Here is a 24,355-nt window from a genome sequence, read left to right as displayed (position 1 = left end):
CCCTGGAAGCTTCTAAGGAGTCATAACCCAGGTGTTGCTGTGGCCTCCCAGACTCTTAGGAACTATGTCAGATTAGGCTAAACTCCCTGTGGACACCTAAAGCCAAGAAACCTCTGAATTCCTGAAAGGTTTATGTTCTCACAGCCACTTTTTCACTTGCCTTGCTAAACAGATGTGAAATTCAGCTTCCTCCTCAATACACACACACACACAAGCCCCATTATACAAAGCCAGCTTTGCTCAACGATGGAGGATCCTGAGAAAAGGTTCCATATTCAACACATTTTCAATGACAGAACATCCCACAGTACACTTCCTGTCCTTAAATATCCTCTTGGCCATTCCTTGCCCACTGTCTCTTTATCACGGATGCTTCTGACATCAGCGTCTTACCCAGAATCCTCTCCTTTTCCCACCCTCTCTACTTCCTGGACCGCACCCCAAATTCTTCCCCTCAACTCCTCCTGCCACCACGCAGAGCAGTTCCGCCCTCTCCGGGTCCTGCACCATGGGTTCCAGGGGCCCACCGGCTAAGAGAGACAACGCGATCACGTACCTTGTTCTCCCATCGCATGGTATACATTTCCCCCAAGTTTGGGGGTTTTTTTTTTATCTTTTTAAAAATATTCTGCATCCTTTTAACTTTTTGTCAGTAAACATCAAATATTTTTGCAGCTTATAAGGCTTCAGTCTCACATTTTACTGACATAACAAACTTGTTTGCTCCCCTAACAGAAATCTTATAGAAGGATACATTTTCTCTTTCACAATCTGAGAGTTAAAGTGCCTGCAGTGAGACTGATAGTAATTCTCTCTTCTTTCTGGGCCCTGACTGTGTTAGCATGAAGCTTTCTGAAGTCTTGATGGAAAATGTGGAGTCTCACGTCTTTGAGAAGCTTAGAAAAACAGGTTCTCCCATATTTGAGGAGCAAAAAAACCACCACCAATCAATGCCTGACTCTGTACTAGGTATTTACAGCTACAGCAGTAAAGTCAGAATGTAATTAGTTTTGAGAAATGGTCTAAATATACATGTTTAATAACTATCACAGGATATACCAGTGCCATCATTTTTAGTACCAAGTAGCTTTTTAAAAAGTATTAAGTATCCCCATTTAATAGTCATTTTTTTCATTCATACTGGAATTTATCCTTTTTACTTTTTTACAACTTTACAAGTATCAGGACCAAATTTTAATGCCAAATGCTTTCATGGACCACTGTAAATTGGGAAAAACAACAAGGTTCTACTGTTTAGCACAGGGAGCTGTTTTCAGTATCTTCTAATAACCTACAGTGATAAAGAATATGAAAAAGAATATACAGATAACTGAGTCACTTTGCTGTACACCAGAAACTAACACAACATTGTAAATCAATTCTACTTCAATTAAAAAAAATTCCAAATGACCAAAATCCATCGTGTCTTTAGCAACATTTTCAAATTAATGTGCAGTCTGTGAATAACAGCAATGCTCATCCCAGCACCTCCTTCCCCCATCTCTGTAGGTTAGACTGTTATGAGAAACCTCTCTGAGGAGGTGACATCTGAGCTGAGACAGGAAGATGCTGTCATGGGAAGATCAGAGCAACTGCGAGTGTCAAGGTCTGGAGGTGAGAATGGCCCTGGGATGTTCAAAGCAGAGAAAGAGATCAGTGTAATGAGCGGGGGTCGGCTTTCTAGAGGCTGCTGCGAGCAGACACTGCAGGGCTCGGAAGTCCAAGTGAGAAGACTGGCCTCGATTGTAGATCAGGGAGGGATGGAAGCAGGGGAGTGGCATCAATTTGATTTCGGTTTTTACAAGCTTGCTCTGGCTGCTGGGAGAAGAAAGACTGAGCAGGCAAAGGCGAGAGCAGGCAGGATATCTGTCAGGAGGCTCCTGCCCTCGCCCAGGTGAGAAATGATGGGGCTTGGTCTGGAGTAGGAGCAGCTGAGGAGAGAGAAGGGTGGAACAGGGGCATATGCCTTAGTATGTGGACCACCCTGCACTGGTACCCAGTGTGCACCATGGTGATGCTACATGCCTGCCAACGACTAGCATCCATGTGATGTTTGGGATTATATATATGGAAACATAGGCTCCTTTCAGTAACACCATGTTCCTCTGGAGAACCAATGCTTTAAAACACTGCATTTGGCCCACAGGAGACCCATCCCTCCTTTACATCATTAGGTGACCTTTCCAGTATCACATGAACTCTGCATCTGCAGAATGTTGGAGGTAATTCTTTCACCTCAGTGCCTGATGAAGCTTAATTAGTTAATGCTTAAAGGGTGGTGACAAATGAAAAATGAAAAATGTTTAAATGTCAATGACAACTCTAATTGTGCTGTAAGCATTTAGCTCCAAAGCTTGCTGAGAATTCCTCTGCCAACCGACAGCCATTCTCAAGGGCTGGTGAGAAGGCAGGAGCAGCCTTTTCTAACAGCAGTCAGAAGTCCATCTATCACTTCACACCATTTTCCAGAAAGGATAGAGGAATCAAGTCCTGCAGAGAGGTCCTTCATTACCTCTAGAAAACCATGTCAGATGGTCATTTATCTGAGAAGAACAGATGCCCACAGAAATGCCACGCTGTTCGATATTAGAGAATAAGCCTTTCCAGATAGCTGGCTACCTCACAGCATCACAGCATTTCACTGTAACTAATTTTGATGGGTATCTGCTTTAAACGTAGAGCACACTTCCCCACATGGGGGGTGGTGTATCTTGGGCATGACTTAACCTTTTTCCATACTTCAGGGTCCTGATTCAAACAGTGAGTAATGAATGCATTGTGGTGTCAGCAAGCACTATCTCCAGGAGCTGTCACTTTCCTCGGCGTCTGTTACCACTAAACAGCCTGTCCCTTGTGGCCTTTCTGTGGGTTTGCTATCATTCCTCTCACAGTCAGGCCATCCACTGTCACATACCGGAAGGGTCATTATTTTTGCTCCAATGATTCCTTGTTTGTTATTTTAAATCTGCTGGGGGCCAGAGAGCCAGTTAGCAAAGCTGTGAGAACTGTGTGTGGCATGAAGAGTTAAGGGATGAGACAGCTCGGTTTGGAGTGAAAGTGCTCTGAGTTTTATGACCTCTGTTAGGACCGTGTGGAAGACTCTGGAACCCCAGCAGCACTGTATCAGTGGACAAGAAAACTAAGAAGGGATGGTTCTTTACCAGCCACTCTCACTCTCTGTTCGTTCCCTATTTGCTGCTGCTCCAAATTGCTAGAAACGAATTGGCTGAGAACCACACAAATCTTGAGTCCACGGCTCTGGACGTCAGAAGTCTGCATGGGTCTCGCTGGGCCCAGGTCAGCCGGGTTCAGTCCTTCTGGAGGCCCTCGCGGATATCCCGCTGGCTGGCCTTTCCAGCTTTCTAGAAGATGCCACCTTCCTCGGCTCACCACTTCCTTCCATCTTTTAAGTCAGCAGCAAAGCACCTTCGAATCTCTGACTCTGCCGCTCTGCTTCTGTCTTCACCTCTTCTCCTCTGACCCTTTAAGGGCCACTGTGAGGACTCTGGGCCCATTCAGATAATCCAGGATAATCCCCCCATCTCAGTGTCCTGAACCACATCTCCCCTGTGTTAGTCATCACAGGTTTATGAGGGGTGGGGATTAGGACATGGATGTCTTTGGGAGGGGGCACCAGTCTGCCCGTCACACGTGCCAAACATGAATCTCCTTAGTGTTGTGTGGGGTGTAGGAACAGGCAGCTGTTTATCCTTTTTTTTTTTAATTATCACATTTCTTAGAGCTCCAGAGGATGTAAGAATCTAAACCACCTGAGGGAACTGGAAGACTTCTTACTTTCATGTTTAAGTCCAAATGTAGGGATTCACCCACACTTCCCGTCCGGGCGCAGGAACGCAGCCCTCTCTGACCTCTGTTTCATCCCTTAGCACTCCATTCGGGTGGTTTCATCTACACACAAGTGGCCACAGTGCCATCTGGAGTGGATCCTGTAAGCACACCCCTGACTGCGCTGTGGAGAGGACTGGGCGCCATGTGTGTGCTCCTTCCTTTAGGTGCTGGGCTGGCAAGGGGGCTCGTCTCCTCCATGCAAAATGGGTTTGGCCCGAGTTACACATACACGTCCGCAAAGCTAGAACGTGGGTGCCTGTGCGGATCATCTGTGCTCGCTGAATAACAAGATTCTTCTAAAAGTTGGGTAATTCAGTAGAAGAGTCTTTCAGATTTACCCTGAGAGAGGACAGAAAGCCATCACACAGATCTGGAACCTTCACCCATTCACACCTTTGTGTGCTGGAAACTAGATGAGCAAGAGAGGTGAGTTCATGGGTTTACATCCTTGACTGGAGAGGAGGACTCAAGCAGAGCAAAAAAACTACAAATGTGATTGGAGATTGTCATTAGGACCATGAGATGAGTAAACAGGGCGGGGCTGCCGACTAGCTGAACTTGGGGGAGAGCTTCTCTGAGGCAGGACAGTACTCTGCGCTCTGAAAGACCAGGAAGCAGCCGCAGGGAAGAGCTGGGCAGAGGAGACACACGCACAGATAACTGAGGTGGAAAAGGGCCGAGTGCGCTGAAGGAATAGCTGAAAGGTCAGTCAGGCTGCAGCAGAGTGGAGGTGGAGGGGAGCAACAGGACCAGATCAAACAGGGCCTCTTGGTTTCAGTTTTCTTTGAAGATAAATAGAAAATCAAAGTTTGGGGCAGATGAATGGTGTGAAGAGACGGACATTTTTCTAAGACCACGCTGCCTGCTGTGTGCAGGTCAGACTGGATAAGACAAAGGAGAAGCAGACCACTTCGGTGACCAGCACGGTCTCCCAGGCAAGATGGCACTGGCGCCCGTGGAGATGGACCCAAAGGGACACATCCAAGATCACGTGCTGAGGGTGGAACTGACCGAAGTGCCCATGGGTTCCATGGAGTGGGTAGGAAAACAGACGTGTTCAGAATCATTTCTCCTTTTTGGCTGGTTAACTGGATGGGTGGATAGTGGTGCCATTCATCAAGAGGAAGATCAGAGGGAAAACAGGCTTATGAGAGAAAATTAAGAATTCCCTTTGGATGTTTATCATTAAGAAGCCTGTTAGGCACACACACTAAAATGTCCAGTGGGCCACTGGTATAGTCTTCAGACAGGAGGAGACCAAACACAGAACTCTATCTGCTGCAGCGCTGACTCCTGTGTCAGAGTCCCTCCTTCCCCAGGACTCCTTCTTGGCCCACAAGAGTTTCTAATCTACCCCACTTCTTGGGGTGACCCAGGTTTGCTGGTTGATGACGGAATATCCCCTAGCCTTAAGAATGTATTTGGCTTTTAGACCTCAGAGTCTTCTGCAGTCACCAGAATTAATGGGTCCCCAAACCATCTGGGGTACTTATGGATACTGTGTCACCAGAACAAATTGCCAGGCATCTGGCACACAGAAGGTACATAGAGACTTGCTGAATGAATGATTTCCCTCAATTTCTTTATTTTTTATTGGGGTGAGAATGAGATTAGCAAACATGAGTCTCATTTCCCCTCAGCTAAAAAAAGCTATTTATCGGTCTGCAAGCTATGTTCTTAAGCACCTTATGTTCCGTGAATCACTGGGGGTCTTGTTAAAAGGTGGATTCTGATTCAAAGTTGGGGGCAGGGCTGAGATCCTGCATCTCTGCCAAACTTCCAGGCACGGCAAAAGCTGCTGGCTCTCAAGTCACACCTGGAGTAGCAAAGGAAGAAACTCAATCTGCCATCCTTTGAGTTCATCAGGCTGACTCTTAGGGAGGGGACCAGTTAAGCAGGTGAGGCTGTCACAACCAGTGTGACCCTAGAGCCTGCCATTTCCTGGGAATTTCTCCAGCAGTTTTTTAAGTTTTATCATTACCCTCAACATTTACTGCCTTACATGATTAGTTATCATTCTATGTTACCTGTCTTATTTTTCTAACAAAACTAAAAGTGCCTAGAGATCAAGGACAAACCTCTATATTTTTGTATAAATAGCCCCCAAACTCCAATCCCATACCTTGTACAAGGCAACTGCCCAAGAAATATTTGCTGATTGACTATTAATGGATTTCCCTAGTAGGAACTATGGACTCATTAGACACACAGAGACGGCAATATGGCTTTGGCTGTGAGACTTAAAATTTAAATCAGGTAAATTCATAGTTTACATGCAATCAAGAGACAGAATGCATATGTCTGTGGTAATAATTTGGGTTAATTGCATAACAGGATTCTTCTAAGAGTTGGATAATTGAATAAAGAAATATTTCAGAACACCTGGACCTCTAACTGCTTCACAATTACAAAAGGATTACATAAAACTGTGTATCTACATTAAAAGCAAATTAAGCAATAATCATGAATATTATCTGAAATAATAAAGGAACAGTGAGTAGCTGCCTGATGTGAATTATCAGGAACATTTTCCTGATTGTTCTTTAATTAATTGCTCCATGATCTGAAAGCTTTCTCTGCCTCTCAGTATGCAAGACAGCCTAATACCGTATTTCCTTCCCCTGACCTCACTATTAGCTGAATGGGTAGTCTGATATATCACAGCAATGAAAAGAGCACTGAGTTATGTAGGAAAACATCTGAGTGTGGCTGCCACTTGGAATTCAGTGCAGAATTACATCCTGCAACTAAAATGAAGACCACAGTCTGACCGCCGTCTCTCCAGGGGTCATCACTTCCCCACTCTGTGCTCGCTGGGAAGAAAGTTCCTGGCACGGCACCCGGAGCCAGGCCACACCAGAGCTCCGAGGATGCTCAGCTCAGATCTGGGTCCAGCAGCACAACCCAGAGATGACGCTCCGAGGGGTGGCCCAGCCCCAGCTGAGAGGAAGCCTAACACAGCTGCCTTCCCTTTTCATTTTGCAGAAGTGTCAATTACTCAGTCAGTCATTCTTACATAAACACTTTATAAGCAACTCTTCTAGGTGAAGTGCTGTGCTGGGATCAGATGGAGCTACATGGACAGGCTCTCCGGCTCTGAGAATTCACAATCCACCAAAATGTACCTCTGAGAGGGCTGGGGTTTCCTCTGGTCTGCTGACACCATATCCCCAAACCCAAGTGAGTGCTTGGCTTATAATAGGTCTTCAAAAATATTTATCAAGGAAATGGATGGATGGATGGATGGATGGTTGCTTGGTTGGTTGGTTGGTTTAGTGGGGAGCACAGATGCATACATGATTCACTTCTGGTTATAGAGTACTTTATACAAACTTAGAGGAAAGCTACACTTTATGAGACCCTCACTAAGCTATGTGCCAGGTACTGGCCTAGAAACTCTGCACAGTACCTATTTTAATCCTGACAGTCACCTCTGAGTAGCTACGATTGTAGCACCATTGCACGCATGAGGACCTAGTGTGATGAGGGGCCATGCATTGTGCCCAAGCTCACACAGTTAGTGACAAAGTGAGGACTCAAATTAAGGTCTTCTGACTCTAGAACTCATAACTACCGCACTATCCTGCTCTCTCCCAGCTTTCATAGTAGCCAGGAGTTTCCAAATGGTGGATCCAAATTTACAAAGGAAAAAGAGAAAGCGGTGAGTAATTGCCTGCCATGGGACATGTTAAATATGATAGTGAAAGCCATTTTCATCATATTGTGAGATCACGTTGTTTTCCTCAGGGTTTTCCCTGCCGTCTAATTTCAAAGAAGCTGGAAGAAGACCTGGGCTGACCTACCCAGTGGTTAAGAAAAGTCAAGAGGACAGAGCTTTTCTTGGGGAGAATTCCAAATTCCATTAGTAGGCAGAAGCTAAGTGGTACCCTTCTTTGAGACAAAGCTACAAAAGAAAATCTCACCTTCAGCAAGTTTTAATATCGAGAACCTGCTATGGACAGCGAAATGGAGGGAGGGGGACCAGAAAAAGGACAACATTTTTTTACAAGTTGCAATAATTTCCAAATAATATCACAACATACAATCCCATATTAAACTACAAAGGAAGTAAGTTATCTGTGCCATAAATATTTGAAATGCAGCACAGATTTATAAATTTGGAAGAATTACTCTTTGGATTACACACCCACCACTTAGCTTGGGAGGTGATAATGCAGCAGCAGGTGTGGGAGAAGGTTCATGTGGAGAGCAGAAGTCGGGGACACTGAACAGTCAGGAAACCCTCGGAATACAAGGCACTTGGGATTCCAAGGAGAAAACGCTTATAGAAAGAGGTGAGACCACTATGGCTAACAGTATGCAGGTTCTTTAAAAAACTAAAAATAGAGTTACTATATGATTGATCCAGTGGTCCCACTCCTGGGCACAATCTGGAGGAAACTCTAATTCAAAAAGACACATGCACCCTGATGTTCAAAGCAGCACTATTTACAACAGCCAAGACATGGAAGCAACCTAAATGTCCATCGACAGATGACTGGATAAAGAAGATGTGATACATTTATGCAATGGAATAGTACTCAGCCACAAAAAAGAATGAAATAATGCCATTTGCAGCATCATGGATGGACCTAGAGATTACCATACTAAGTGAAGTCAGACAGAGAAAGACAAGTATTATGTATCACTTATATGCAGAATCTAAAAGAATGACACAAATGAACTTATTTACAAAACAGAAACAGACTCACAGAGATAGAAAACAAACTTACGGTTACCAAAGGGGAAAGGGAGGAGGAAGCGGTAAATTAAGAGTTTGGGATTAGCAGATACAAACTACTATATATAAAATTGATAAACAACAAGGTCCTACTGTACAGCATGGGGAATTGTATTCAATAGTTTATAATAACCTATAGTGAAAAAGAATCTGGAAAAGATTATATATGTGTGTGCATCACTGAATCACTATTCCGTACACCAGAAATTAACACAACATTGTAAATCAACTATATTTCAGTTTAAAAAAAGAAAGAGGAGGGATGGCATCCTAAACAAATTTCTCCCCCCTTAAAATTCTGCTGAGGACTCACTACCATATTGTTTCAAATCCCTTTTCTCTACTCTTGGAAACAAACACTAAGGTATTTTCCACAGTCTGTGGGCTCCGCAGATTCCCTGCCTGCAGTGGAACAATAAACACTGAGGACTGTGTGTCTCTGGACATTGTGTGACTGGCCAGAACAGCTGTGCCAGGGAGCAGAAGGGGCGTTTAGTAAATCAGTTCAGAGCAGTGGTCCTCAAAGTCCCTCCAAGATCTGCAGCATCTGCTAGAACAGGGATCTGCAAATATTTTCTGTAAAAGGCCAGAGAGCAAATACTTTCAGCTTTGTGCTGAATTTTGCCAAGAGGCAAAACCAAGGATATTATGTGGGTACTTATACAACAAGGGAGGAAATCAGAATCCCCCAGTTTTACTGATGAAATTCAAACTATAGTACTGAGTAGACTTTTTTTTCCCTTAGTTTCTTGGGAGGAGGGGATTGTTTGTTTGTTTGTTTGTTTATACTAATGGAAGCACTGGAGATTGAACCCAGGACATCAGGTATGCTAAGCAGGCACCCTACCTCTGAGCTATACCCTCCCGCCACCATGCTTTTTTATAATACAGATCTACTCATGAGAAAAATGTAATTCTTTTTGTGGGGGACAGCATTTCACTTAATTGGGGTTCAAAATTAGCGTTTCCCATCATGGAATCAATCGCAAAGGTTCATCTGTAAGAACCATTATTAGCTCGCAGGCCTTACCAAAACAGGTGGCAAAACAGATCTGGCCCTTGGGCTAGACCTGGGAACCTGTCAGAAATGTAAATCGTAAGGTCCAAATCTGGAGGTGGGGGCAGATACCGGTGTCTCAACAAGCCCTCCAGCTAACTCTGATGCACCCTGGTATTTGAGAACCAGGGATTTAAAGTAAATGCCAAAGGGCCAGAATTAGCCCTGCCCACTCTGTCATTACCATGGCAACGGCCATGTCTCCGTCATCAGCCATTGCCTTCTGTCCTACTTTCCCTTTGCCATCCTTTTAATGAGTTTGGGTGTATATTTTTATTTAGAAATAACCTTTTGGGTCTTAGGCAACTCATTTGGGAACCATGGCACACCCATGTCTGCTTGGAAATTTCAAAGCAGAGAAGCAGAAACTCCTCGGGGAAGAGGTGCAGAGCCTGGGAGGAGGAGGCACTTCTAACCAAAGCCAGAAGAAGACTGTGCTTTCATTAGGGAGCCCCAGAGATGGGTGAATGGAAGTTGTGACTTTTCACCTTTTCAGTTGCTGCCTCAGAGCTGCCTGTGGTCAGTGAAAAATAAACAGGGCTACAACACACGTGCTGTTTCTTGATTGAATTGCTAGTCTCGGTGCTATAATCACGTTATACAATTCATAAATATTTCAGTAGCAGACTCAGAAGAAATATAGAGATAGTCGACTGGGTTAGTTCTCACTCTGACTCATGTCTTTCTCTCTAAAATGCTGCCTCAATATCTCCCTAGGTCCAATGGAGATAATCAACCAAATCCCATTGACAGTTGTCTTGAAAATAAACCTAGGTGTGTGAAGGTCACCGCAGGTGACAGACGCTTAGACTCAGTATTAGACTGTGTTGTCCTAACAAACTGACAAGGGGATGTTTATGGACAAAGAGAGGGCAGAGCCCTGTTATTCATGCAGGACTGGTCCTGTGGCTCCACAGACTGCCTCCTTGTCCACTGGGCATCCTCCTGGAATATTGCATTTTTTTGCTAAAAATTCAAATAGCTGTTTAGACCCACTGATCAGGATGCATCTGCCAGCATTTAAAATAGGTTCCCCACCGGCCTAACCTTACTCCCCAAAATTCAGATTAGTTGAGTGACTTGGGGTTAAACACCGAGAGGAGGGGAGGGGTGCTGTCATCAGGAGGGCTTCGGTGAGGCTTCTGGGAGTCGTGTCCAGATGCTCCCATTAATGTCAGTTAATTGATCACATTGGCTGATGACACCTAGGAAGTCATGAAGAGCCAGATTTGGGTGGATGATAGGTGGATTTTAACTATTCCTATTTTAGAGTTACGGGGGTAAAGCCAGGAAGGCTGTAGACATTAGAGGGGAGCCCTGTATTCTCCTACTTTAAAATTTTCCCTCAATATCCACCAACAGAACACTGGATAAGGAGGTTGTGGTATATTTATACAATGGAATACTACTCTGCCATAAAAAAGAATAAAATAATGCCATTTGCAGCAAGATGGATGGACCTAGAGATTGTCATTCTAAGTGAAATAAGTCAGAAACAGAAAGAAAAATACCATATGATATCACTTATATGTGGAATCTAAAAAGAAAAAGGACACTATGAATGCCATCTACAAAACAAACAGACTCAAAGACATAGTAAACAATCTTATGGTTACCAGGGAAAGCAGGTGGGAGGGAGTAAATTCGGGAGTTTGAGATTCACAAATGTTAACCACTATATATAAAAATAGATTTTTTTAAAAAGTCTCTTCTATATAGCACAGGGAACTATATCCAAGATCTTGCAATAACCTTTAATGAAAAATAATATGAAAATGAATAAATGTATGTATACATGACTGGGACACTGTGCTGTACACCAGAAATGGACACATTGTAACTGACTATATTTAAATTTTAAAAAACTTAAAAATTAAAATTAAAAAAAATAAAATTTTTGCCCAAGACAAGTTAGGAATTTAATGTATTTTGTGCTCTAGGCAGCTCAGAATCCTGCTCCTTCTCAGGAATCTTACTTGGGCCCATGCTTCAGTGCAATAGATAGGAAGGAAAGACAGATACACGCAAGTAGGCTCGCCATGTTGGTGGATGGATTGCAGATGCTTTTAAAAGAGAGAAATGGGAGGAGGAGGAGGAAATGTATCCCAAGGCAAATATTCAGCTCTGCATTTCCTTTAAAACTCAAAGTGGTAAGAGGACCACTCGATTCAACTGGCACTGAAACAGAAGGAATCAACAGGAAAAAAAAAAAACTTCAATGACTGGAAGAAAGCAAACCTTGTAAAGAACTCCACAGAATCAAGAGGATTATAAAATACTTAAAAAATAAACATAAGATGTATACAGGGATGAATCCATTACTGTCTCAAAAACTTTAATAGATGACACTGTTGACTGCTATTTCTAATCCTTACTTCATGCTGTGTGGTACTTACATTATTCATATATATATGTATATGTATATATATATATATATATTTTTAATCTTTTATTTTTTCATTATGAAGCCAGGAATTTTAAAAAAAGAAGTACCTCAGTCTATTCCCAGAAATAATCCAGGTGGCTTTTAGAAGGTTAGCATCAGGTGCTAAATGTGCTGAGAGTCTCCCAGCCCTGAGGGTAGACAAGCAAAGTGTTGACCACTGACAGTTAAGTGACAAATACTTTTAGCCTAATTTGTTTCCTAGCTTGCTTTCAGGGAGGAATAGAGACGCTGGCTAGAATTTACTTCCAGAAAAATGCTTTTGCTAGAACTCACGAGTCGGTGCTAGGCACAGGATAAGTAAGCTTTGCTTCTTTCTTAGCTTCGGAAACCTATAATGACTTTGGCTAAACTACAAACTTTCATGTTTTTAAAAGTTTTTGAAACCCTTTTAAGTTTGGAATAATTACAAATTCACAAGAAGCTGCAAAGATAGGTACTGTGAACTCTTCACCCAGCAATCCCCAGTGTTAACCTCTTGTATCACTATATAACAATACCAAAACCAGGAAAGTAGCATTGATAACAATCCACAGAGTTTACACGACATTCACCAGTTAAATATGTACTTTCGTGTGTGTGTGTGTGTGTGTGTGTAGCTGTACAGTTCTATCACATCTGTGGTTTCGTGTAACCACCACAACAATCAAGATACTTAACTCCGCCATCACCACAAGGTTCCTTTATGTTACTCCTTTATCACCACACCCATCCCTACTCCTCACCATCTCTAACCCCTGCAAACCACTAATCTGTTCTCCACTGATCCGTTCTATCTAATCTGTGTCCATTTCTTCATTTGTCCATGTGTTTGGCATTTCGTATCTTGTAGTTAGATCGAGAATTCCTTCACAAGAGCTGTTTTTATTCATATTTTCTTTTTTACTGTAATTACGAAAGATATCCATGATCACTTTGGAAGTGTTTGACATGAAAAAGAAAAATACACAAAGAAAAAAGTGGGAAAAAAACTACCTATGAAGTCCCCTCACTGAGTGCAATTTTGATGTGCTTCTCTGCACTGTTCTTCATTCTAGGCTCCATCAAAGAGAAAACTGAAATTCTGGGAGGCCAGGGCTCGTCTCAGGCAAAATTATAAACGTTTAATTTCCCTACCGTTTTGTATGCATTAGGAATGCTTTTGGACGCACATGACAAAAACCCAACTAACAATGGCTTAATCATATGGAGGGGTTTTGTTTCTCCCCTACAATGAATGGGCAGTATAGGACTGGGGCACTGGCTCTGAGTTGCACTGAGGACTCAGGCTCTTTTTGGTGCTCTACTTCGCTGAGCAAGCTGAATACCATCACCAGGCTGGAAGGTGTCCTTCCGTCAATAACATGAAAGCTTTCTTAGACACCATCCTGAGTCTCAGTGCTGCATGGCTGCACTCACTGGTCCCCATGCTGTCTGTGCTAAAAAGGCAGACTGGAGAACTGTGACAGTGACCATCTGGCCAACACAGCCAATGTCCTCACTACCTGGCCCTGCACAGAAAAAAGTTCAGTAGCCTACTTTTGATAACTGGACAGCATCATTTCTAATGGATGCTGATTTTGGTACAATGGATGGATACAGCCCTTCAGTTAGCTAACCCATCTTCTACTTTGCCATCTTAAAGCGGTTCTAGTTTTCACCATGGTAAAGGAAACAGTGATGGACATCCATGTACAAACATCTTTGCATCTATCTCTGATTATTTTCCTAGGAAGAGAGGGAGTATGGTTCAGTAATTAACAGCATCTTTTCTGGGGCTTGACTGCTGGGTTCAAATCCTGGCTCGACTCATCATCAACCATGTGACCTTCAGTAAATACTTAACCTCTATGGACCTCAGTTTTCTCACTGGCAAAACCTGCCTGTGTTGTGAGGACGAGACAACATGTGCACAGTGATTAGGAAAATGCCTGCACATGGAAAGTACCACATGTATTAGCTAATATTGGTGCTGTAATTTTTTGTCTTTATTACCATTAGTAGTAGGTTAAATCCCTAAAAGTGAAATTGCTCAGAATATGCATATTTTAAGACTTATACTGCACTGCATACAAATACATTTTCCTAATTTCTGAGCAACAGTGAATATTATCTTTTAGAAAAAGGGATTTTTTGCCACTTTGAAAGGTGAATATTATATTGAAATACAATTATTAATTTTAAGATACATAAAATCATATTAATAAATTTGCTACTTTTCTTATTAATGAAATTAATACTTTTCCTGTCTATATGTTTGAATTTCTTACTTTATGAATTATCTGTTTTTTTCCATTTATCCCTTATTTCTAATTAAGATCTTTTTTAGGTATTGGGAACATTTTTATATGTTAAGGATATCAACTCTTTGGTGACTATATTGAAATTTTTTCCTCTTTCTTTGTTCTTGAGTTTTCTTTTTGATATTCATTAATTAAAATGTTAAAATTTTTATGTAGTGCAAACTGTCAATTTTTTTCCTTATGACTTTGGTCTTTGATTCCTGGTTAAAAGGAATCTCATTATCCTGTGATCCAATATATATTTTCTTTAATTTTTTAATGGTCTAGTTTTTAACTTTTAAATGTTTAATCCATCTGGAATTCATTTTGGAGTATAGTGAAAAGCAGGGACCTAACTTTTTTTTTCAATAAATACCTAACCTAACAAGATATATTAAAAAATATTGACCTATTCAGAAAAATACCACTTTTAACATGTTAAAATCTTCCACTTCTTTACCCATCTATTTATTTTAAATTTGCACATTCTTTTAATTATTAGAACTTTAATAATTAAAGTTAATAATTAAACTCTAATTATAATTTTATAATACATTTGTATCTGCACATCTTTTTTCTTCACCAATTTTCTAAACTTTTTATTTTAAAATAATTATGGATTCACAGGAAGCTGCAAAGATAGTTCAGAGAGGCCCCATGTACTTTTCATCCTGTATTTCCCAGTGTTATGTCTTACATAACTGCAGTACATCAAAACCAGGAAACTGACACTGGTATGATGTGTGTGTAGAGCTGTGTCACTGCAATCAAGGTGCAAAACTAGTTAATCACCACAAAGATCTCCCTTGCTCTCCCACTTTACACACAGCTCCCCGCCCCCCATCTTCCTGACCCCTGACCACCATCCACATCCCCTAACAACCACTAACTAATCTGTTTTCCATCTCTATAATCCTGGCATTTCAGAGCATGTTACAGAACGGATTACACAATAGGAACTGTTTGAGATTGGCTCTTTCCTCTCAGCATAATGAGCCATCCAAGTTGTTGCATCTATGAAAAGTTGTTCCTTTTTGTTGCTGAGTAATCTTCCATGCTGTGGCTGTACTGTGGTCTGTTTAGCCATTTACCTATGGAGGGACACTGTTGTTTCCAATTTGGGGCTATTGCATATAAAGCTGCTGCAAACAATTATATACATGTTTTTGTGTGGATTTAAGTTTTTATTTCTCTGGGATAAATGCCCAGATTTGTGAAGTTCTGGGTCGTATGTTAAAAGAGTATTAATTTTTTTAAAGCCACTAAATAATTTTAAGAGTGACTATACCCATTGAAAGTCTAATGCGAAAAGATACATGCATCCCAATGTTCAGAGCAGCACTATATACAACAGCCGAGACATGGAAGCAACCTAAATGTCCAGTGACAGATGACTGGATAAAGAACTTGTGGTACATTTCTACAATGGAATACTACTCTGCCATAAAAAAGAGTAAAATAATGCCATTTGCAGCAACATGGATGGAGCTAGAGATCATCATTCTAAGTGAAGTAAGCCAGAAAGAGAAGGAAAAATACCATATGATATCACTCATATGTGGAATATAAAAAGAAAAGGACACCATGAACTCATCTACAAAATAGAAAAAGACTGGCAGACATAGTAAACAATCTTATCATTACCGGGGAAAGGAGGAGGGAAGGGATAAATTTGGCAGTTTGAGATTTACAAATGTTAGCTACTATATATAAAAAATAGATTTTTAAAAAGTTTCTTTTGTATAACACAGGGAATTATGTTCAATATCTTGTAATAACCTTTAATGGAAAAATATGAAAATAAACATATGTATGTATATGCATGACTGGGACACTGTGCTGTACTCAAGAGATTGACACATTTTAACTGACTATACTTCAATAAAAAAAAGTGACTGTATACCCTTTGACAGTCACAGCAGCAATCTGTAAGAGATCCCAATTCTTCTCATCACCACAAGCATTGGATATTGTCTTTTTTTTTTTTTTAATTTCAGTGGTTCTAGTAGAAATGTAGTGATAGTTTATTATAGTCTTAATTAGCATTTTTCTAATGGCTAGTGATGTTGAACATCTTTTTTGGGCTTTTTTGTCATTCAGACATCCTCTCTGGTGAAATATCTGCTCATGTCTATTGCCCATTTTCTAAGTGGATTGTCTTTTTAACTGTTGATTATTGAGAATTCTTTATATATTACACATATGAGTCCTTTGTCAGATACATAGTTTATAAATATTTTCTCCCAGCCTGTAGCTTATTTCTTTCATACTCTTAGCAGGATCAATCTTTCACAGAGCAAAATATTTTAATTTTGATGAGGTCTAATTTATTGATTATTTTTTCTTGTATGGATTATGGATGTTTAAGAACTCTTAACCAAGCCCAAATCTGTCCCACAGATTTTTTCCTGTTTTCTTCCATTTTATAATTTTATATTCTACTTTAAACTCTAATCTACTTTAGATTACATCTTAAGGTGTGAAGTTTTGAGCCAGGTTCATTTAGTATCAATTCTGGATATGTGGTATTCAATTACTGTTATTATTCATTTTATGTATATCCTTTAATCCAGAAAGTCTCCTTCTAAGACTTTCCAAAGGATATAATTAGTGTCCTGTCACTGCTTTTTTTTCCCCCCAAAATGCCCTGGCTCCTCATATCATTCTATTCTTCTAGAAAAACTTTAGAATTTCAATTTTGCTTTACGGAGACATAATTTACATAATAAAAAATCCATCCATTTTGGGTATACAATTCCACAGTTTTTAGTATATTTATAGAGTTGTGCAACCATCACCTTGATCTAATTTTAAAACATTTCTATCACCCCCAGAAGAAACCCTGGACCTATCTGCAGTCACTCCTCAATTCCACCCCCAGCCCTAGGTAACCACAAATCTACCTGTTGTCCCTACAGATTTGTTTTTCTAGACTTTTCATATACACGGAGTGATCAACTCCAATATCTGATCTCTGGCATCTGGTTTCCTTCCCGGAGCACGTTATTGAAGTCACCCATGGTGTAGCATGTCAGTATATACTTCCTCCCTTTTTATTGCTGAGTCGGGTATTTCATTGTATGGATGGATCACATTTTGGTTACCCATTTACAAGTTGATGGGCATTTGAGTTGTTTCCGCTTTTTAGCTATTATGGGCAATGCTGCTGTGAACATTCACATGCAAGTTTTATGTGGAAATACATTCTCATTTCTCTTGAGTAGGTCCCTAGAATAACGTTGATATGTAAAAACGAAAAACCCAGTCACATTCTTAATGGGATTGCATTAAGCTAAGGGAATAATTGGCATCTTTACAATACTGAGTCTTTATGTCCAGAAAAGTGGTCTGTCCCTTCAGTGATTCAAATATTAGACCTTCCTTCCAATTTTTGTACTTAGACAGGCTCCTTGGTTAATGGGATGCTATCTAATATTTCCATTTCAACTCTGCACACTTCCCTTTTGCCCACAAATCCACTCCCTGTCTTGTACATGGAACAGATACTTATCAGTCACTTTACTTGGCATTAAGCACATGGCACTGAACAAGACCAAGTATCTACTCTCACTGAGCTTACTTTCTCGTTGAATGAAGGGACAATTTGCCTGAAATCTTAAAATATCTGACCGGAAGGTAGAGCATGGACAGTGGTGAGCGAGTGAGGATCAGAAACAGAAAAAACATGTTCCGGGTTGAGGCCGGGACCATCTTTCCAATCCAGAAGGTCTCTGAGGTGGGAATGACCCAGATTTGTACGACCAGCAGGCAGTTAAGGCTCTGTCCCGACTCATCAGGCCCACCGTGCTGGGAAGAGGGGCTGTGATGAAGAACGGATGTGTGCAGTCTTTGCAGACCAGAGGCAAGAAGGTGGGGATGGACAAACCACATTCTCAGAAATAAAATATACCCTACAACAAAGCCAAGGAGACATCCATCCCCCGTCTCATGGTCTGGAAGATCCGGATATCCCTATCAATTCTTCAGGAGTGCTATGTATGTTAAGTAGGCTCTTGGCCCATGTGATCGACAGAAAAGCTCTAAAACAATGTTGGTGCATTTGTTTGGAGGGTGTGAGAAAGGGGTTAGCCAGGAAGAGACAACCCCACTGAGAATGAGTTTGGGAGAGAAAAATCCCCAGAAGGAGATTGGATGGATGGTGGCGGCTACTTGGCTACTAAGAGAAGCAGTTAAGTGCCATCCCTGGGCCTGCTGAGAAGAAAAGGGAGGCTGGAGAGGCTGAAGAGTGAGGAAGAAAGGCTTCCCTCCCGAGGCTGATGATCCTCTTGCCTGAATCCTTCAAGAGTGGGGGCTGGAGGCAGGACCCCCCCCCCAGAAAGCCTCCTAGAGAACTTCACAAACAGCTAGTCCCCTGTCACCCACTTCATACAGAGAGCCTGTGATGAAAAAGTGTGAGATAATCTGTGGACTGAACACTCCTGATACCATCCCACAGCTAGAAACAGAGACGGTTGTTAGAATTGGATGTGAGCTTATTACCTGATTTAGGTAGAGAGAGACTTCACAAAATGTTTCTTCAAAGCTAAACTCTGTGTGGGTTGAACCCTTTCTCTGTCTTCAAACAATACAAGCCTGAGGTGCTTGTCCCTTTGAGGACAGTGAGGTGTGGAATACAAATAACCAGCAGGGAAATTCCCCTGGTGAGCCTGAACCTCACCTAGTTCACTAATGATCAGGAGAAGGCAGTAAACAGCACCCTAACTAATGCTGACACAAAACCAAGGAGGTGTCATAGACACCCCTAAGGATACAGAAATGATGGCAAAGGATTTGCTTGGATAAAGAAAATGCGCTAGGAAATTTTAAAAAATAGATTCAACTGGGAAAAAGTGCCCACTAATACCTCTGGGGTATTGTCCAGAGAAACAAGGTAGTTAATGAGCTAGAGAAACCTGAAAAGCAGTGTGGCAGAACAGACAATCAGAAACAGGTATGCGTTTGCAGTGTGGTCCTGAGAGTCAACATGTTAAGTGGCCAAAGCAAAAATAATGGCAGAAGAAAGATTCTTAGCTATCTGACCATCATGATTGCTAAGCCCGTGTTTTAAAAATTATATTCTTGGAGAATACTGGTGTTTGTAACTAGGTCAAAGCGTCCCATGGCTCAAATAAATGACTGTGTTCTTTCCCAATTTTTAGGGGAAAAAAAATGTCATCAGACAAAGGTCCACAGCTTTAAGGCTTCCTCCCACGAGCACTCCTTCAACATGTGATGCGTACTATATTCCCATGTAAGAGTCTAACGTTAGAGGGCTTGTGATTCAATGGAAAACAATATACAAATTTATTGTTTTGTATCTCAAAACGTTCCAAGGAGAGCTCTGAGATTTTCAAATATCCCACCTCCTGAAGAAGTCTGAGAATCACTAATCCAAGTAGGGGCAAAGTCCAGAGTGGTATAAAACCAAACCCAATAGCTTGTGTTTTGGGGACATTGTAATTGTACTACATTTTGTATAAGTCAGGGTTTCTAGAAAACACAGTGGCCTCATGAACATTACAGAAATGACCCGGCTCCTGTTTCCACAGCTTTCCGGGAGACTACCACGGACCAGAAAGCAGGAAGGAATCTTTAAAAGCCATCTAGTACTTTCTTCAAATCACATCACTCAATACCAACTCTTCAACATTATGCATCATTTAAATACTGCATTAATATGTATTATGTCCAAGAGGTTATGCAATATGCCCTTGAGATTTTTATGACTGCAAAAGCAAAGAGGGAATCAAACTATCTAGTTTGACTTTCCACATCCTTTAAATAAATAGGACGTTTTCAGTCTCCACCTCACCTTGTGAGGTGAAGGATCACCCAGGAAACAGGTACAGAAATGATCATTTTGACATGGTCTGGAACCCCACCTTGCTTAGAGATGGAAAGACTAGCTGACTTTTTGATGTCACTACATGCCAGTAGTGACAGGCACTGAAAACCAGAGAGCCAGTTCCACTGATGGAATCCCTAGAGCTTTGTAATTGTAACTTCCTCTGACTTGGGAAACAGGACTCCTTGTCCTGCCCAGCACCCCCGCCCCAACCCCCGACCTGTCCCCTCAGCCTTCATAGACTCCTGGATAGATTCCTTTACTGCTTACAAAGGGAAGCTGTAGATACTCTCTGAGTTCTAGTACTTCTGAAGTAAGCCATTAAACATACGTTCAGATGCCTACGCTTTTAAAGTGACCCCTGCAAATGACCATCTTTTCTCATTCTCCTCCCTGGGGTTGTGGACTCGCAGTCCTGATGGTAATATTCTTATCTGTGAAAATAGGAAAAACATCCTTTCCTTGGCCAAAATATAGAGCTGTAACATTGATTGGTACCAAATTTCCAGAAAGGATCATTTTTATCTCGTCTCATTAATATTAATGTCATCAAAAGCTAGAAGGTCTAACTGATTGGGAAGAATCTGAAGGAAATCTGCGGCACAGCCTCACTCTGGTGAGCTGAATATACTCAGCTCTTACACGATCTGCTGTGAATGTTCAGAGCTCTACAGATCTTCCTGTAGCCGAGCCCTAATCCTTGGAGGAAGTGGCTTTGGAGAATAATACAGACCAGACCAAAAAAGCATTATCTCTGCTTTTTCTGCATCTCATTTTCCAATATACTGTACAATATTTCAGCTCTGTAACAAGCTGTGTCATCACTTGACTTCGCATGTCAAGGAGTCATGTTGGCCTCTTTCTAGCTAGCAAATACTTGTGATGCTTTTCTGATGTAACGATACTTCTGTCTTCTTCAGAATAAAAAACCAGCTGATATTATTGTAAGATTTGATAGAAATTCAAAATTAAATTTAGTGTGGAAAATGTGTGCTTCTCCTCTTCAGAAAAAAATTTATATTAATATGACTTTGAGCCCATTTTAATCACGTAACTTTTTTTGTGGTCCTGATTAGATCGGAAGAGTCTCACTGGATAAAAATATTCCATCAGTGCTGGTTTGATGTACTAGATACACATGTGCTTTCGGATGCTTATTTGGAGCAGGCCATCTTCTCTTTTGCTAGGACTGTATTTATACTCTGAAAGAATATGAATGTATTATAGTTGTTGCAGCGGGGTCATCTGAAAGGGCCGTATAATAAAAAAATAACTGGGTGGTACCTCCTTCAAATGTGAAATGAATTCCTCTTTGGCCTTCTCACGATTGTGAGCCCCAGACATTAAGATTCCATAGTTACATGTTCAATAACTCAGCAGCGGGGATTCCAAAACAGAGTGAGGTAATGCCAGGGCCCCAACCTGAAGTCCTGAATCATGAAGCAAACTGGGGGCTTCCCATGATGGTTGCAATGGCCCCAGTGTGAGATCGAGGAAACCCAGGCCAGCCTCAAAATACAGTTACTCCAGGAGTGTCGCAGCTCAGAAGAGGTGAGAGAGTGGGCATCACTGTCGCCTGCCTGAGACTCATTCCAAACCGCAAAGCACTCTGGGAAGCTCTCCCTGTCTTTGGGATCTGACCCAAACTGCATAGGAAGCTTCTGCCTCCATTGCACCTCTGGTCCCCAGCATGTAATGAGCCCTCTAGCCGGAGTCACCATTATCACCACCACCACTAACATGTGGCCAATGCTTTCCCAGCCTCAACACCTGTGCCCCAAGCAACATCTACCCTGGCAGCTCCAAAATTTCTGTATAGAATAGGCTTAGGGACCATGATGTGGCTGAATGGGGAACATTTTTATAGCACGTACTCAGTTCTCACTTCTATATGTTCATTTAGGAGTGCTTTTTCGGGTGGTGGAAATGATGGGGGACCAGCAGGCCTCTTCCCCACAACTGCTTCTCCAAGCTGCCCTGGTGATCTCATTTATTCCCCACAACAACCTTAGAAGAGTCAGACAATACCACTACACTCAGACACGCAGGTGTCAAACAGTACATCTAGTATCACACAACTAGAAGGGACAGAGTTACTGGAGTATAAATGGCCTGAATCCAAAGAGTAATCTAACAGCAGAGAACACCTGACCTTTCAGATAGCTGGATCTGGCCTCACACCTGCCAAACCCATTTCCCAGACAGATGCATACACCCGCAAAAGCCACTGAGTGTTCATTTCCTCTTCCACCTGGGCTAAATACCATGCTGCTGTCCTATGTAAGAAACGCACATTTGCCCACAGGTGTCAGATACCCCCGGTGCACTCTTTGAAACCAACAGTTAAAAGCAACATTCTCTCTCCTCTCACACATGTAAGCACATGACAAAGGGGACTAGGTGAATTCTGTTCCCTCATCCCTCAAATGAGAGGACTGGGCTGCGGCAGTGGTTCTCAGAGTGTAATGTGCACCCAGATCATCTGGGCATCTTGTTAAAGTGCAGATTCTGACTCAGCAGGTTTGGGATGGAGCCCAGGATTCTGCATTTCTAATGAGCTCCCAGGTGATGCTGATGCTGCCAGTCCACAGACCACACGAGGAGCAAGGGACTAGGGTACCTGAAGGTCCCTCCCCATTCCGAGCATCTTAACATCCCTGTCAATGGCATGCTTGGCCCCTACTCCCTGGGCCCCTTGCGCCCATCAGAGAGGTTAAGCCCACATCATTACTGCCCAGTGCCTACCTATCCACCTTTGCTCCACTTCCCCAGATCCATTCCAGGTCAGTGGAAGGGTCCAAATTCATGAGCTAGTCCTTAACTAGTTTTTCTCCCCAGTGATCATTTCTCCTAAAGTCCTCTGGGGGAGGGTATAGCCCAGTGGTAGAGTGCACGCTCAGCATGCACAGGTCTTGGATTCAATCCCTAGTCCTTCTATTAAAAATAATAATAATAATAAATTTTTAAAAAAGTCCTCTACCCTCTTGCCTCGCATTGGTCACTAATTATTTTTTAATGAATCTAACTCAGTCACAGGCTGGGCGAACTGTGTCCCCTCATCTTTCCTTGTCCCAGGAATATGCTCAAATGGTCAGCTCCTTCCAGCCTTCAGTTCTAAGTGCAAATGTTAGTCCTTGGCGAGGCCTTCCCTGAACCCCTAGTCGAAATGATTCTCTCTTGCAGCCCCTCAGCAGTCACAGTGCCCTCTTTTAATTTGCTCACGACACTCATCAAGTTCTGAAAAGTCCTTGCTTCGTTTACTTGTTCATTCCCTGCCCCATCTCCCCACTCCAGAGAGGGACCTGGTTTACACTGTTCACCACTCTCCCTTGGTGCCTAGAAGAGTAACTATAACACAGCAGCTACTCAGTAAATATTTGTGGAGTGAATCAGTGCAAGAATCAAAGAACTGGGCATACTAGAGGCGTCTAAGAACATGCTTTTGGGATGACTCAGAGACCTGTCACCCAAGCCTTCATCCTGGAATCTTATGTTTCTTCACTTTTGAAAATGAGTTCCTTGCCTGTGTGTTTCTCCTTTCCTGCTGAGTACTCACAGCAGCTCACATCACAATTAATTTTGAAAGGCGCTCGGACATGTGAGTTTCTATTAGTTCTCAGTAGGGCAAATCTTCTGTCCAGAGTGCTTGTGGATTATAAGAAATGACAGAAGTGGCGTCAGTGTGGACACGTAAGACATGCTTTGGGGACACGGAGCAAATTTAGCTGTTGAGTATCCTCTTGGCTGACCGTTGATGGAGACATCTCTGCAAAGCCCTTTCCAAGCTGGGCTCTGATCTGCTTTCAGGCCTGCCAACACAACCTGGTTTCTCATTTCAGACCTCAATTATTTTCTAAGGCACACAATCCAGCTTTGATGGTGTACATGGATAATAGCAGAGACTGCCGGGCATACAAAAATGAACCTACTTATTAGAGAAAACAACCCCTGGTAGGTCTCCAGAGCTTGGTGATTTGCAAAATTAAGAATGAATGGGGCTGAATGCAGAAAGTGAAAGCTGTCTTTGCCGCAGGCCCTTTGTCTGGAATGGAGGTAGAGGCCCCTGTCTGATGTATTCGAAGGAACGCTCCCCAGAAGTTTTGTCATTTCCTTTCCTCTGTGGTTGGAAGCATTTGGGCTTGAATTCTGATACCTTTCA

This window comes from Camelus dromedarius, chromosome 32 (assembly GCF_036321535.1).
Source record: "Camelus dromedarius isolate mCamDro1 chromosome 32, mCamDro1.pat, whole genome shotgun sequence".
NCBI classification, from domain to species: Eukaryota; Metazoa; Chordata; class Mammalia; order Artiodactyla; family Camelidae; genus Camelus; species Camelus dromedarius.
Note: the sequence above shows the minus strand (reverse complement) of the source record.